Genomic DNA, 16884 nt, shown 5'->3' with positions numbered 1-16884 from the left:
AAGGAAAGAAAAGTGTAGAGACGCCCCGCGTATGGAGATTTCCAAACGAACCCAAATACTAATATTGGCTTCTGTGCCACAGATAGCAGTGAAACATTAGCAACTTCTCAGACATAGAACTGGGTTTAATCAATCATCATTTTCTGCACACTAAGCCACCCTGGTTTGGACCCAGCCATATGCAAATCAGTCTTGACCCTGTTCCTGATGGTAACAGTCCAGCCTGAACTGCCAGGTCAGGTCCTCCCTGGACTGGAAACAAGCATCCTTGGACCGGTTTCGAGGTTTGACCCCTCATTAGCCAGGCTAGCTTGAATCCAGTGGCAAAGTGAGCAAGGGGCCCACATCAGGTCATAGCCTCAACACTTGAGACGAGCACAGCAAACACAATAAGAAGGTGGACGGAATGCTGAAACTTTTCAGACAATAACCCTCAGTCACAGAACTGGGTTTAATCCATCATCGTTCTTCTGTCCACTAAGCCAACCTAGTTTGGACCGAGCCATATGCAAATCAGTTGTGATCCTGTTCCTCATGAGAACAGTCCAGCCCGAACTGCCATGCCATGTCCTCACAGGACCACTGACAAGCATCCTGGGACCAGTTTCGGGGTTTCACCCCTCATCAGCCAGGCTAGCTTGAACCCAGTGGCAAAGTGAGCAAGGGACCCACGTCAGGGTTAACCAGGCCCAGGGCCAGTGCTATCTTTAAAAAGGTACATGTAATAGGGTACACTTGTCAATGGCATACCCTTTGAGTCCTTAGTAGATAATAGGGCCAAGGGGTGCAATCTACCTATAAGTGCCTAGTATATAATAGGTCATGGAGGTTTAGAGGTTCAGCAGAGTTTCTGCACTTGCATGAAAGCACGCTGTGTGCCTGTTGTCCTTTTAAAAGCAGTCCTGCCTTGCAGCCTGTCTTTAAAATTAAATTCTCACAAATGATATTGACGGACCCTGAAGGTCCCTAGTATATAATAGGGCTAAGGGGATCAAACTACCTATAAGTCCCAAATAGCGCATTGAAGTTTAGAGGCCCAGCAGATTTCCTGCACTTGCATGTGTGCACTGCTGAGTGTCTGCTGTCATTTTAAAGGCAGCCTGGCTTTACAGAGTGTTTTTAAAAGTACATTTTATGCAAACATAATTTTAGTGGTATGGGCAATTTATTTTTACATTTTAAGCAACCCCAAAGTCTCCCAAAGGTGTCACGGTTGTGGGAGCAATGTAAGTAGATGCAGAGGCCTTAGAAAATGTTTTATATACCCTGGTGAGAGAAAAACGCCCATTTCATATTTCCCCATTGTAGATACTTAGCTCAATAAGCTAACATTGAAAGATTGCTAGTGATAAATCCAACAACTTGCTACTGTTTAACATGACGAGTACAGAAAAGAAGGTATAGAACTTTCTCTTCTGTGAGCCAAAATTCAGCCTTCTAGGAGTCTCTGCTGATTGCTCAGCCTTAACATGCTTAGCCAGGCTGCTTTGATTAGGTGATGAGTAGCCTGGCTGGAGTAGAGGTTATCTGAATGAGAGATCTTTGAAGCTAGGGAGGATGGGTCATACAGAGGGGGATGGGAAAATCAAACTGAGCTCAAAGAGAGACAATCAGTAAGGAATGTCAAGCCTACCTATCCCCACATCCTGAACCCCCCCAGCCAGATGGCAGGCTTAGGACAGGAATTTGCAGAGGTCAGGAGGGAGAGAGCCAAAGCTCACTGAGGCACACTGAGGGCTGGTTTAGTCAGTTCTTACTCCTCTGGAGATAATTTATCCATGCTGGATTTTGGAAGTACAGAGCTTTGTGGGAAAAGAAGATGCCACACTTTGGAGGAAGTTGTAATGCTTTTGGATGGCACCCAGTATTTCACTGGACAGGGGTGCCCTCACATGCTTGTCACCCTAGACCGCTGAATAAGTATGTGAGAGATACATAGTCTCTCCGATCTGCTGCCTAAATCTACTAGGAGAAGGACTGCCCTGCTGGCATCTGGATTTGCACCCAAAGGCTTGCACTTTGACTGACTGCACCTGCTGCACAATCTGGTACTCCAGTCCTGGGTGCTGTACCTTGCTTCAAGATGGATTAAGGAGTAAACTCCCTGCAAGATACAGATTAACAGAGCCCACCTGCTTCATTTCCACCAAGAGTCCCCATCCTGGAGTGCGTCCATTGGACTTTTAAGGATTTAGCCAGGTGAACTGTCGGAATTGTAGTCTAGACATACAAGAGAACATCTAGGAGATTTCAGTCCTTTGAATTGGTGTTTTGGAATCTTGGAACCTACAAGGATACCTTCAGGATGCACCTACGGCTGTTTGAAGTTTTGTGAAAAATCTCTATGAGGTGACCGACCTGACGTCAAGAGTCAAGCTGACTACCTTCAACCGCGACCCAGCCTGGATTTCAGGTTTGTCCTGCTGAAAGCTCTGGAGCCCTAGACTTCCAGGATTTGACAGGGGCCTTGCAGAAAGTCAAGCCAATTAACCCTCACTGAATCCGTCCTGTTGTGTGGGGTCCATTGACGTCAGAAGAATATTTTTCAGAAAAGTTCCTAAGTGTGAAGGTACAATTTGGACCAGAGCTTCCCGCTTCGTGTATCCGACCAGGTATCTGTCGCAGTCGAACTCAAACTTTAACTTTGTCCCGGTTAAGCGCGACCTTATGTTCCAGAGTGGTGATATATGTTTTTAAGCACTATAAAATGGTTAATATTTAAAAATTCATACCTCCAGTTCCCACATTGGATTTTTGTTGTTTTGGTGTCATTTTAAAGATGACAATAGTTCCTATTTTCATAAATTGGTATGGGATTTTCATTGTGGTTTGTGTCTTACTTTTTTGATTTATTCATGTTTTTAAATGCTTTACATACCAGTCTCCTAAGTTAGGCCTGACTGCTCATTGTCAGGCACTCAGGTACCATGGGTTGAGCAAGGGGCTAATTTACTGAGACCTTTACAGGACCTTATACTGGATTGGTTGCCTTATTGCCAGTGGTAAGTGAACATTTACACCTATCAGTAACCAACTTTCCAACAAATATATTATATTTTTTTCTTCTTCAAGTTGCAAATCCTCCGTGACGCCACTAAGTCTCCTCGAGGCTGAGTACGCTTGGTGGTGTCACAGAGGATTTGCAAATTGAAGAAGAAAAAATAATACCACATGATTAAGAAACCAGTGAAACCCGATCCATACCACAGACGCAACCATTTTGGAAACCCTATGCGGTTTGGAACTATCACCGCATATTAAGACAAACTTACATACAGGAATTAGCCTTGTCACCAGGTAGGTCGCCCCTCATCCACCACACGGTCCTCTTGTGTGTTGCTACCCCTGCTGCTGCAACTCGCTGTGCCCCGGTTCGTACTAGGTGTCCCCTGCGATAATTTCATTTCTCTTCATTTTGTTTTTCATTTTGTTTGACTGTGTGCCCATTGTTATTGCCTATCTTTGTGCCTACCCCGCCGTATCTTGTGCCAGTATTTTGTGCCCTTTTGCTTTCTGTGCCACCCGCCCGCTCCCCCCTCGCTTTCTCCCGCTGATCCGTCCCCTGCGGCCCGCCCCCCTGGTTCCCCATTCGGCGCCCCGCTCCTGCCTCCCAGCTGCTCCTCCCTCCCTCTTCCCCTCATATGGAGGCTGCGCGGTGGTAAAGGGAGCGACCCTTGACCCTGTCAGCAGGTAGGTTGCCCCCTCAGCCACCATACGGTCCTCCTGTGTGACGCTACCCCTGCTGCTGCCACTCGTTGTGCCCCGGTTCGTACTGGGTGTCCCCCGAGTTAATTTCATTTCTGTTCATTTTGTTTTTCATTTTGTTTGACTGTGTGCCCATTGTTGTTGCCGGTCTTTGTGCCTGCCCCGCCGTATCTTGTGCCAGTATTTTGTGCCCTTTTGCCTTCTGTGCCACTCGCCCGCTCCCCCCATGCTCTCTCCTGCCGTTACATCTCCTGTGGCCCCGCCCCTCTGGTTCCCCATTCGCTGCCCCGCTCCCACCTTCCAGCTGCTCCTCCCTCCCTCTTACCCTCATATGGAGGCCACGTGCAGCGGCCTCATGCCTGTCCGTGCCTGGACCGCGCCCCGCACCAGGACCCCTGGCCCCCGCTGAGGCCAGGAGACACGACACCACCGCCCTCCATGCACTCAACACCGGCCAACCATCCGCTTGGTACCGAGCCACCCCGAAGCGCACCCACGGACCCTTCACCTGCCAAGCCGGCAAATTGACCTGCCTCCAAACTTGCACCCCACCATCAGCAACAACAACAACCACCTCAAGTGCATCCTTCTCAACACCCACTCCGACCACAATCAAGCCATCGAACTCTGGGACCTCCTCGACACAACAGCGCCGAACGTCGCCTTCCTCACGGAAACCTGGATGAACACCTCTTCTGCCCCCGACATCGCCATAGCCATCCCAGACGGCTACAAGATCACTCATAAGGACCGTGTCAACCAAACCGGAGGAGAAATCGCCATCATTTACAGGAACACCATCAGCGTCACGACCAACACCGCAGATAACCTCACCGCCGCCGAACACCTACACTTCCAGATCCACAACGACCCGAAGACCACCCTCAGAGGAATCCTCATCTACAGATCCCCGGGCCCACGCACACAATTCAGTGAAACCATCGCCAACTTCATCAGCCCGCATGTCCTCGCCTCATCAGACTACATCTTCCTAGGGGACCTGAACTTCCACCTGGAGCACAATAACGACAACAACACCACCACCCTTCTCGACAACCTCACCAACCTCGGACTCAAGCAACTGGTAAACACTCCCACCCACCACGTCGGCCACACACTCAACCCCATCTTCTCCGCCAGCAACCACGTCTCCTTCAGCCACTCCACCGGACTACACTGGACCGACCACAGGCCACATTTCACCTTCAAGAATGCTACATCCCACGACCGCACGCAACAGATCCCCCGCAGAGGCTGGAGTAAAGTCACTACAGACCAGCTAACCACGTCACTGAGCCAGAACCCACGAATCGACACCACTGACACCAACGAAGCAGCCCACAACCTCACACAGTGGATCACCAACTGCGCCGATGTCCTTGCCCCACTGAAAAACCTCCCAGGCAAGACCAACAACAGGAAAGCCACATGGTTCACCAACCCCCTCAAAGAATTAAAGAAATCCTGCTGAACTCTCGAGAAAACCTGGCGCCACGAACAGATGACAGAAAACCTGACAGCTTTCAAGAACGCCACTCGCAAACAACACCAGCTGATCCGCACCACCAAAAGGACATCGTTCAAAGAGCGGCTGGACAACAACACACACAACAGCAAGGAACTCTTCAGCATCGTAAAAGACCTCTCCAACCACAGCACCAGCAGCAACGACATCACACCGTTGCAAGACCTCTATGACTTCCTCGCCACGTTCTTTCACCTCAAGATCGCCGACATACACGACAGCTTCGGTGCCCAGACTCCGCCTCCAATCACCAAAACAACGCCCCCTACCACCGCCCTCAGCACCTGGACCCCCATCAGCACTAAAGACACCACCCACGTCATGAACACCATCCACTCTGGCTCTCCCTCCGACCCATGCCCTCAGCACATCTTCAACAGAGCCAACACAATCATCGCACCCCACCTCCGGAACGTGATAAACAACTCCTTCACGTCCGCCACCTTCCCAGAGAGCTGGAAGCACGCAGAGATCAACGCCTTTCTGAAGAAACCCACAGCAGACCCTAAAGGCCTCAAGAACTTCCGCCCATCTCTCTTCTTCAGTTCCCTGCAAAAGTCATCGAGAAGACCGTCAATAAACAGCTGACCGCTTTCCTCGAGGCAAACGACTCCCTCGACCCATCCCAGTCTGTATTTTGAGCTAACCACAGCACCGAGACCGCCCTCATCGCAGCCCCCGATGACATCAGGACCCTGCTTGACAACCGCTAACCAACCGCCCTCATCTATCTAGACCTCTCAGCCGCCTTTGACACCGTCTGCCATCGCACCCTAATAACCCGCCTCCACACACTGGGATCCAAGGAAAAGCCCTGGACTGCATCACCTTGTTCCTCTCCGACAGAACCCAGAGAGTCCGCCTCCCTCCCTTCTGCTCCAAGGCCACCAAGATCATCTGCGGCGTACCCCAAGGCTCTTCGCTCAGCCTAACCCTCTTCAATATCTACATGAGCCCCCTAGCCGCCATCGCAAGCAAACACAATCTCAACTTCATCTCCTACGCCGATGACACCCAACTGATACTCTCCCTCACCGAATACCCAGCCACCACCAAAACCAACCTCCAGGAAGGAATGAAAGCGGTGGCGGAATGGATGAAGTTCAGTCGTCTGAACTCAAACAAGACGGAGGTCCTCATCCTCAGACCATCCCAATCCACCTGGGACGACTCCTGGTGGCCCACAGCGCTGGGCACCGCACCGACACCCACGGACCACGCACGCAACCTAGGATTCATCCTGGACTTCTCTCTCACGATGACCAAGCAAGTCAACACCATCTCATCCTCATGCTTCAACACCCTGCGCATGCTCCGGAAGATCTTCCGGTGGAACCCTACCCGAACCAGAAAGATGGTCACCCAGGCCCTCGTCACCAGCCGATTGGACTACGAGAACGCCCTATACGCAGGAACCACAGCCAAACTTCAGAAAAGACTCCAGCTCATACAGAACGCTTCTGCATGACTCATCCTCAACTTTCCTAGCCACAGCCACATATCCGCCCACCTGAGAGACCTGCGCTGGCTCCCCGTCAGCAAAAGGATCACGTTCAGGCTCCTCACCCACGCACACAAAGCGCTCCACAACATGGGCCCCGAATACCTCAACAATCGCCTACGACCCGCCAGCACCACTCCGCCAGCCTCGCCCTCGCCGCCGTCCCACGGATTCGCAGAACCACCACCGGAGGAAGATCGTTCTCCTACCTGGCCGCCAAGACATGAAACTCCCTGCCAGCCCACCTACGACTGACCCAGGACCATCTCACCTTCAGGAAACACCTCTAGACCTGGATATTCGAGCAGTAGCAGCACCCCCCCCCTCCCTTTAGCGCCTTGAGACCCTCAAGGGTGAGTAGCGCGCTCTATAAATGCACTGATTGATTGATTGAGAAAGTCGCGGGACAACTTCCCTTAATGCGACAAAACACGTGTTAGCTGTTGAAAACTTCTGGGATAACTTGCACTATATAAAATGACCAACAAAGAAGAAAGAATACTAACCTTCTGTTCATTACTGCATTTATTTTGTGGAAACACGTTACATACTTGTGTTATTTTAAACTGTCACGTGGGCTAAGGAGTGTTATTTGTTCTAAAAGGCTGTGGCCTATCCTGAGTGGGGTGGTTCTCCTCACCTTATAGCATTGTCAAATACAGGGTTCTTTATAACAATTTGTGTAAATGTTCTATTTGGCGCCGTGTTACCTAAAACAAATACCACTGTCTGGTTTAGTTGTACTGTGAAAAGGCATTGTTGCTTGAAACAAGCTAGTATGGTTAAGTCAAGAATGTCTCACCAATGAGTGGCGTGGTCAGCAGCATGGCGGACTAGAAGTGTCTAACCAGAGCTCTGATGGCCCGTACTTGATCCTGACTAAATCCTTCGCTCAATACATGATCCAGAACTGACGGGCTGAGAAAAAGAATATAGCACCCGATCTAAAAGTAACCAATCGAAGCTGCAACTGGCCGACAACGAGAGGAAAAAGCAGTAAAGGAGAGCGACGCTGGCAGATGCAAAATGGCAGCGGGCTGCAGGTCCGGGAGACAAGAGTAATCCCATTGGGAAGCTGCGGGCAGACACGAACCCCAGGTGAGCGAGGGGAGCAGGGAGGAGATGTTTGCAAGTGACCCCCTCCCTTCTCACCTCCACGTGAAACTTGCGGATGCTGTAGTGTATGCAGCGCTGACGGTGGGCATCCAGGGGACCAACAAGGTTTGCCAGACTGGGAAGAGAGGACCCGGCAATAATGAAGGTGTCCCTGGCCTATCGGCCCAAGCGGAGAATGAACGATCCGGAGCGGCCGTGACCCACATCTGTGGCAGGCAGCACAGAGGCCAGAGCGGAAAGAGAGGCCCTGCGGCCCTGCAGCCAGACACCAGGCATGGCTGCAGAGTAAGACTCTGCGGGGACTGCCTGGGAGTTTGCTCTGCCCGCCCCGGATGTGTGATGAAGCGGCAGGCTCGGGCTGCTCGTGAGGATCTGCTGCGAGTCGGCATAGCAAGTTGAGAGGAGCCCAGAAAGTGGATTGGCGCTGCCTGTGCCTCCTCCTTGGCAGTTTGGGTTGTTGGCGACAGCGAGTAGGCCACACAAGGGCCTGTAGCCCAGCCAGGGCCCACAGACCCGGGAGGCCATTTGGGAGTATTCACCCCTTCTAGCTTTAAACCAGTGGTCTGGGTTGGGAACTAGACCTGTGAGTCTTAGATGACCTAGATCAGGAGATTGCATTGATGCATCCGTGAGAGGTGGCCTTTAAGTCATGACTCCGACTCATCCAATTTACGTATTTACATAGGACCTACTATGACAGATCCTGTCTACACAGAATGGGGAGGGCCGATACACCTAGCTGCCTTAGAGGCAACAAGGAGTTGGGCACATATTTTCATATGATATGGGAGTGCCAGAAAATACAGGAATATTGGGGAGCAATATTGGCAGAAGTAGAGGATATATTAGGAGACAAGATACCTATGGATCTCAAATTTGTGCTGCCAGGCATACACACAGAAGCCGATCTCTCCCTGACAAAGTTAATACTAATCAACCTGGGTCGCCAAGTGAGATTTGGCATGCAAATAGCGGACAGCTCAGAGGTCCACTGTAGACGAATGGAAAAGGGGAATGGACCTGTATATGACGGGGAAAAAAACATGTATATAGCTTGCGGATGTCCAAAACAGTTCACACAAATCTGGAGTCCATGGAAAAATTACTATGGACTCCCGGGCAGAGGACTCGCAGATAATCGCCCCAGCCATATGATAGACTGGTGCGGGGTGGGAGGGATGTGACTGAGACACTGGGTATTCGAGAAATATACAATACTGATTTATGTATCAATGTTGCAGATGCCAATGCTTCTGAATGAATATGTTAACATGACTTTGCTTAAATTGCTTGAAAGAATAAGCTGTACCTGTGTTGAAATAATAAAAAATGCTTATCTTTTATGGGTCAAATTGCTTGGGCACTGTGGGAGCCCAGTCACAGCTAACATTAAGATTCTGGCTTGTCTACCCCATGGTTTAACAATCCAATTTCCTGCAGGGTGGTAAACGCTTTGGCTAAAGGTTCCACTTTACAAGAGGACTTTGAGGAGAATTTATTCTCCTGCTTTTTTAAAACAAAAGCAAAGTCATTAATTATGCCAAGGGTGTTTAACTAAGGTCCAGAGGGCTGGAACTAGTCCCGATTTTTAGATAATCACTGAAGATGAGCTCCATTTAGATGTATAAGTACTTTATGTAGCTATCCTAAAAATGGGTTCATCAATCCGGCTGTCTACTCTTGAAGGTGGGGTTATCCCCCTGCTAGCTTTAAACCAGTGGTCTGGATTGGTAAAAAATCTCCCTCATCTGAGCTAATTAGCACCCTTGTGGGTTTTCTGGGTTACCTCGTAAGAAATCACAGTGCATACGGCCACTGATATTTTAATTAGCATTAACAATGGACTTCATATTATACTAAAATTGAGAATTGTGACTACATTTAGTTTGCGCACATATGACTGATGGATTTACTCAACCTTTACTGGCAGCTGATCTAAATTCAAGTTAAAAGAGCAACCTGCCAAGAGCGCCTATGTGGTGCAGATCTCACAACCACCTGCCCAACAGAGGGCTGCCTACCAACCTTAAGGGCGGAGGGGCTCCACCCCTCCACCATTTGACCAACGTGTAGAATGTCTGTCGGTCTGAGCAAAGGTCAGCCAATGAGAGGAGGTAACAGTACAAATCCTCCAGGAACCTTGGAGGTCGAGATCACTTCAGCAGCTGGTAAGTTCATTTTTTTTAAAATGTTTGATGTGTGCGTGCCTATATGAATGAATGTATATGTATTTAAGAGTACGTGCTGTGAATGGGAGTGTGCATGTGCTTGTGAATGCATGGGGATGTGAACAAGTGTGCACATAGCTGGGTAAGCTAGTGTGTGTGAATTTGTGGCTCGCCTCTCTGGCTCAAATTACCGGCTGCTACTGGAACCCTGCCAGCTGGCTGGGCAAATTTAATTCTGGCGGCGGCAAGTTCATGGAGAGGCTGGCTAGCATTTTTTGGTTCTCCAAAAAATAGCAAAAACAAAAATCAATGGCATTGACGTGCAGGGAATTTCGCCCAGTAATCATGTTTTTTCCTGTCTCAGTCCACCATGGACCATGGCAGAGAAAAACACAACACAAAGGTCACCATTTATAAGGTAAGGCTTCCACTGCATATTTGTGAAAGGTTATGTTCAAGCAATTTACTTCTGAATAGAGAATTTATGTTCAAAACAAGGTAGGTGACACCCCTACCCTCATTGAACACAGCACATAGGCTGTATTGGCCGGCTTATTGCTGATGGTTCCCGACATTATCTCCTGCAGTGATTTCTAGTGCTGTTTTTTTTTTATCTATGCCACTTATTGATTTATGTATATTTGGAAATTTAGCATTCCTGAAACGTATGAAATGTTTACTTGTGGTGCAGGGTTTTGCCGACCACCACAAGAGTCTCTTTGAACTTTATTTCTATGCTATTCCAAACATCAATTTCTTTACCTGGTATGTGATGACATAGTTCCCACTTAGTTGTGAAGAACACCATGCTAATTTTATTACATAAACACCAAAGGTTTTGACAGATTTGCAAGACTAAATAGCGACTAGTTTCCGAAACAGAGCTGAAGCTGACCTCCTCAAGACAGCCAACTGTAAAGTCTTTCCCTCAGCCGCAATACATTTCCAACTTAATCACCTTTACAAACAGGTCCATTGGACATTGGAAGCATCCCTAGCTAGCCTTTGTGCTTGATGGTAAATGATCCTCAGAAGAAAGGTGCATGCAAGCTTGCTCATGTCAAAGCAATTGTTTTGCATTGCTGCTACTTCACATCAATTGACCTTATTATAAATGTCTTTCCTCTTTATTTCTGTTATTGTTGGTCATACATGTATAGCAATTAAAGTGTATATATAATACCAGGAATGTAAGAGCTTAGTTACATTACCTCCTCGTTAGTCTTCCTCGCCACATGATTTACATAGTGAGCTTTAGCTCCACAACAGAACCCTCCAAAGCAAAAGAAAAAACCTCCCACCCCCTCCCAACATGGCCGACCAGTCCCACCTGACCTCTATAAGAGGCGGACCGGCCCAACCAACAGCCTGTTTTTTTTGTTCTGCGCGATTCTCTCCGGAGGCGCTGTTCAGGTAAGATGGGCCGGCGTGAGCTGGCCCTTGGGGTTTAGGGTTGAGGACCTGCTCTAGCGGTCCCAGGTGCCTTATGCCTAAAATTCCCCCCCCTCTTCCTTCCCCCGGTCCTATGGGGCCGGTTAGGTGCTGCTCTAGCGTGCCAGGGGTTTACAGGGGGGGGGGGGGCGGCCGGGGATGGGGGGTGTTGGTACATTCCCTTTGATCCCCAGGTCGTTACTAATGGGCCCGGGCCACTGTGTGGGCTTTGGGTCCGGCACTGGGGGTTATCCTGTGTGTATGCTGGGGCCCCGGTTACCTTGAAACGCCTGGCGTGGGTCCTTGGGGCTCGCGCTGTTCTAGCAGTGGACTATTGCAATGGACCTGATATTTCTCGTCCCGATGCCAATTCCGATGACGGTGTCGCTCTTTAGGGCTCCTCATCGCATTGGCTCCACTTTCTCCACTTTCTCACTGCACGCGGTGGTGCGGCGCGTTTCCCTGGTACTCCTGTCTACTGAAGATTGCTCAGTGGTAGTGCGCATACTTTACATGTGGGAGGCGCCGGGTTCTATCCCCGGCATCTCCAGACTTTTTGCCATTCACGCATCACCGTGGGTGGCCCTGGAGTCTTTTTCGCTTCCCGGCCATACCCCTGTGACCTGGGGTCTGCCGGCGTGTATCGTGCCTCGCCTGACGAAAACCTGGTCAGAATTAATATTCCGAGGGATACGATTGCGGGCTCGTTCCTACCTCATCGGCGGGCCCTCGGGGGTCCTGTGGGCCGGGTCCGGGTGTGTGACTGCAGCCTCGGGTCTCGGCGCTGGTCGCTTCCGCCTCCGGACGGGAATTTCAGGATTCCCTAGGTCCCGCGGCTGTTTGCTGCGCTGGGGTTGGCTAGGGGGGTTTCCCGCCTCTTGGGGGCGGGGCTTCGCTCTGCCTGGTGCAGCCGGTGTAGCGGCCGGGGCTGTGGGGTGCTCTTACGGGCGGCAGGCACGGCGGCTCGCGGAGCGGTGCAGACGCCCTTGGGGTACAGGGTCCGGGGCGCTGGAGCTCACAGGTAAGGCTTATGCCGTTGGTGGGTCTGCCCCCACGAAGGATCCGTTCCTGCATGTGCAGTGATGTTTGTTTTGCTGTTCCTCCGGCCCCCTCCGCTAGTGTCTGCCATCCTCGGGCGGCTCTGCTGTTGCACGGAATTGTCCCCGGTGCCTGGGGCGCGTTCAGGAGGACACAGCTGTTCCGGTTGTCATCCTGGGGGCCCGTGTTTCCCCCGAGGACTGTGGGGTCTGGAGCGTGGAGCCAGATTGATGGCTCAGTGGACTGGTGCGTCCACTACAGGGTGCCATATTCGACCTCATAAAGTCCTGGCCATCGACGGAGCCTTCCCTTCCCTGATGTGCTCGCTTTGGCTGCATTTTTTACTCCATGGGTATAGTGTACTGAGGTGCGTTTGCTCAAAGGTTGTTCTTGTACCTTTGGTGCGGACAGCCCTCACAGGCCAGGGTTCGAATCCTGCCATGGCTGTAGAGCTATCCCATGGTGGTTTGGCCCGGGTGCCGGGGTCGGTCCCCTGCCGCGGCGGGTCTTCAGTTCATGGGGTGCCATGGCCCGGTTTTGTTCCTCGCCTCGGTGCCTTTCCCACTCGTGGCCTCCCATTCTGCTTCTCTGGGCAATGGCGTGTTTTTGTCGCATGCACGGCCCCCACGAGGCTTAGGTTGCCTTGCCTCCACCTGAGGAGTGTCCGGGGGGGTCGTCTCACTGGGTGTGCCAGTGGGTACCACTGCGGCATTGGGCCGTTCCGCCCTGTTGGCGCCTGGTCTCGTTCGCTCTCAGTTAATGAGCTGGGTCGGGCCTGGTTGGTCCCTGGTTGGGAGTCGGCCTGGGAATACCGGGTGCGGTGGGCTTTAGGCATTCATACCGGCGCCTTGAGACCCTTAGGGGGTGTTGTGCGCTTTTCTTGGGTCGCTTACGCGACGGAAGTTTTAGCGTGTCCCCTGTGCTGGGTGGTCACGCGCCAGGTTGTGGAGAAGTGTGGCTCAATGGTTAGTGCAGCAGACCCTGATGCAGAGGTCTAGCCCGGGACCAGGGTTCAATTCCCCGCCTCGCCGGGTCTTGGGCTCAAAAATTCCACCAACCTGATTATCCTCGGCCTACGGCCATACCACCCTGAAAGCACCTGATCTCGTCCGATCTCAGCAGCTAAGCAGGGTCAGGCCTGGTTAGTACCTGGATGGGAGACCGCCTGGGAATACCAGGTGCTGTAGGCTTAAACCTCGGTGCCTATTCCTACCATGGAGTCCCGCTCTGCAACTCGGGGCAATAGCTTGCTTATTCTCCATGACGGCCCCCTCAACGCTATGGATGCCTGGCCTCCCCTTTGTGGGTGCCCAGGAGTGGACGCCTCACAGGGAAAGCCTGGATTGGTTCCACAGCGGTATTTTACGTCCCTATGGGTGAGGGCGTCTCGCCTTCTCTTGGGTGGGGCCCTTCGACATTCCCCCCGGATTTCGGGGTGTCAGCCTTCACGTGGGGCGTTCTGGGCTTCCGGGCCCGGGTTTTCGGGTGCTCGCTTCGGCAGCACATTTACTAAAATTGGCTTTTCCCGGTCTCGTGCTGGTGCGGCCGCTCCCGTTTTTTTCGCCCCTTGGTCCTGGCTTTCGGCCATCTCCCTCCCTGGGATTCCCGGGGGGGGGGGGGGCTGTTGCCTCCGTTGCGTCCCTTCTTGGGACGTTGCTGTCAGGGTTCTTGGGCTCTTTGGGCTTACTGGCCGGTGTCCAGTCTTGCGGTTTTCCGCGGGATCCGCCTTCTCGGAAGGTTAGGGTACCTTCTCCTTCCCTTGTCTCGCCTGTGGATTTTTTCTGGGCCCGTGGGTGGGGACTGTGCTCCTGGCCCGCCTGGTGGAGCTTCTTCGCCGGGTGGGGGTCTGGGTGTTCCCTGTATGGACGTATGGTTCTTCTCGGCCTCGTCGTTTTCGTGGGTGAGGCGTCTCGTCAGGCGGTGTCTCTCCTCCGTCGGCTCCCTGCCCTATGTGCGGTGGGCCCTTCGGCCCCCGTCTCGGGCTTGTCCTCCTTCGGGGGTCGTGTGCCTGGTCCCGGTTCTTCCCTCTGGTTCTTTCGGGGGGGTTTGGCCGGGGCGTTTGGGGGTCGTTGGGATCTCCTGCAGTCTCGCAGCTCCTCGTGCTTCGGGGGTTGCTGGCTGTCCTCCTAGCCTGCCGTCTTTTGCACCAGTGCTTCGGGGGTCGGTCGACCTGGCGCATGTCCTGTCCCTTCGGGCTGTCTTTCCCCCGGGGTCCGACTTGGTGGAGGCGGTTCGACTGGGTCGGTCCTGGCCTCCGTTGCCTGGTCTCGCCCTGACCCCGGTGGTGTTTCGGCGCCTGGGGCTTCGACTCGGTCTGCCTCCGGTGGCTCTGTTCACGGAGGGGGTCTCGGCCCTCCTGCCCAGGTTCTGGTCTCTCCGCCCGGGTCCTTGTGGTTGCCCTGTCTTTCGCTTGACCTTTTCGGTCTACTGTACGCGTTTTCCCCGTGCCCTCTGTTATCGCGGGTCCTCTGCTGGATTCGCTTGGGTGCTCGCTTCGGCAGCACATACACTAAAATTGGAACGATACAGAGATGATTTGCGTGGCCCCTGCGCAAGGATGACACGCGAATTCGTACAGCGTTCCATAATAGCCGGGCCGGGGTGCTCCTGGGTGCTCGCTTCGGCTGCGAGTGGACTACTGTTGGAACGTTACGGTGCAGTTTGACATGGCCCCGGCGCATGGTTGGCACGCGCATTCGGGTGGCGTTCCTGTTTGGGTTCCCGGCGGGGTCCGCCGCCCCTGGTACCCTCTCCTTTTGCGAGCTGGCGGTTCAGGCCTACGGGTGGATCCCGGTTCTTCCCGTTCCGTGGTTGGTCCGGTGTCGGTGTTGGCCGGCTCCTTCGGCTGGCCTGACTCCGTCTGCAGGCCTGATTCTGGCGCGTTGTGATGCCCGCGCCTCCGTGGACCCCTTGCGGGTCTTGGTTTCCCGGCTGAGGGGTTTTCCTTGGGCGTGGCTCCTTCTTCCCGGGGGGCCCGATGGGCTGCCTTGCGGGCCTTCCGCAGTCCGGTGTTCGACGGGCTGGTTTCCCTGGTGCCTCGCTTGGCTCCGGAGTTTGTTTCTCCGTCGCCCTCGGGTGCTCTGCCTGTCTCCCCCTTGGGTTCTCTCTCTCGTTCTACGAGCTCTTCAGGGTCCGCCCTTGGTGCCCCTTGGCCTCGGTGGCTTTGCGGTTCCTCACCTTTTTGGTGGGTTTATTCCTGGTGGCAGTGGTGTCTGCTGGGCGGAGGGGCGTGCGGGGGTCGTGCCTCCGCTCCCCTACCTTCTTGCGGGTTTTGCCGGGCAGGTTGTCCCTCCGGCGTGTCCCCCGTTTCCTTCCCGGGGTTCCTTCCCTGGTGTCCCGGGCTCGGGTGGTGTCTTTACCGCCTTTCCCTGCCGACGAGGTTCCTCTCTTGTCCGTGCTGGTGGTCCGGTGTGCGGTTTTGGTTTCTCTTGACCGCTCGTCTTCCCTTTCCCGGTGGGATGGCCTGTTTGTGTCTTTTGGGTCCGGTTCGTTCGGGCCACTAGCCCTCTCTTTCCGCCTTGGTTCGCTGGATTACACAGGCTATCATCCTTCCCTACGCTTCGCTGGGTTCGGTGGATCCGGCGGGGGTCCAGGGTCGGTCCACGGGGTGTGGCTCTGTGTCCTGGGCCCCATTCATGGGTGTCTCCTCGGTGGAGATGTGTCAGGCGTCGACGTGGTCGTCCCCCACCTTGTTCGTGGGACGCTATCAGTCCCGGGGGGTCTTCGCTGGGGCCGTTCTGAGTGCGGGAGCTGCGACTCCTGGTTGGCCGGCTTTTCCTTTATGTCTTGATTTCAGGTTTCCTGTGATCCCTGTTTTCTTGTCATGTCTTCTACTTCAACCTTGTGTTGGTTTCTCTGCATCACCGTGTGGTGTTGTTCTTATGGTGGTCAATGAAGCCTTGTTGGCTTGGGTATTTGCTCACTATGTAAATCATGTGGCGAGGAAGACTAACGAGGAGGTAATGCCCCGGTTACTTACCGGTAATCTTCATTACTCCGAGTATAGTCTTCCTCGCCACATGAGTTCCCTCCCCCCCTCCCTGTCTGGCTATCGGCTTCATTGTTTGCTTGGTAGATCAGGCTGTTGGTTGGGCCGGTCCGCCTCTTATAGAGGTCAGGTGGGACTGGTCGGCCATGTTGGGAGGGGGTGGGAGGTTTTTTCTTTTGCTTTGGAGGGTTCTGTTGTGGAGCTAAAGCTCACTATGTAAATCATGTGGCGAGGAAGACTATACTCGGAGTAATGAAGATTACCGGTAAGTAACCGGGGCATTTTTAAAATAGTATCTTTAAATGTCACTGCATAAAATTCTCCCACCCAACTGTTTAATGTGCATGACTATATCATGTAAACGTATTACATTATGTGCTATATTGTGACTACGCACATGATAGGTAAGACC

General features: G+C 52.8%; 1 protein-coding gene and 2 non-coding genes across 3 annotated transcripts in view; 2 read left to right on the top strand and 1 right to left on the bottom strand.

The window, feature by feature from the left end:
• The window catches only part of SPEF2 (sperm flagellar and cilia associated 2), a 1087451-nt gene that overhangs the window by 86292 nt on the left and 984275 nt on the right, over window positions 1-16884 (bottom strand). The window lies entirely within an intron of this gene.
• On the top strand, window positions 13556-13674 carry LOC147726402 (5S ribosomal RNA). Its single transcript, XR_015309706.1, has one exon. It is a non-coding gene; the product is annotated as a 5S ribosomal RNA (ribosomal RNA).
• LOC147726401 (U6 spliceosomal RNA) lies at window positions 14970-15076 on the top strand. Its single transcript, XR_015309670.1, has one exon. It is a non-coding gene; the product is annotated as a U6 spliceosomal RNA (small nuclear RNA).

This window comes from Lissotriton vulgaris, chromosome 3_1, assembly GCF_964263255.1.
Source record: "Lissotriton vulgaris chromosome 3_1, aLisVul1.2, whole genome shotgun sequence".
Lineage (NCBI taxonomy): Eukaryota > Metazoa > Chordata > Amphibia > Caudata > Salamandridae > Lissotriton > Lissotriton vulgaris.
Note: the sequence above shows the minus strand (reverse complement) of the source record. Positions and strands in the feature narration are given on the sequence as shown.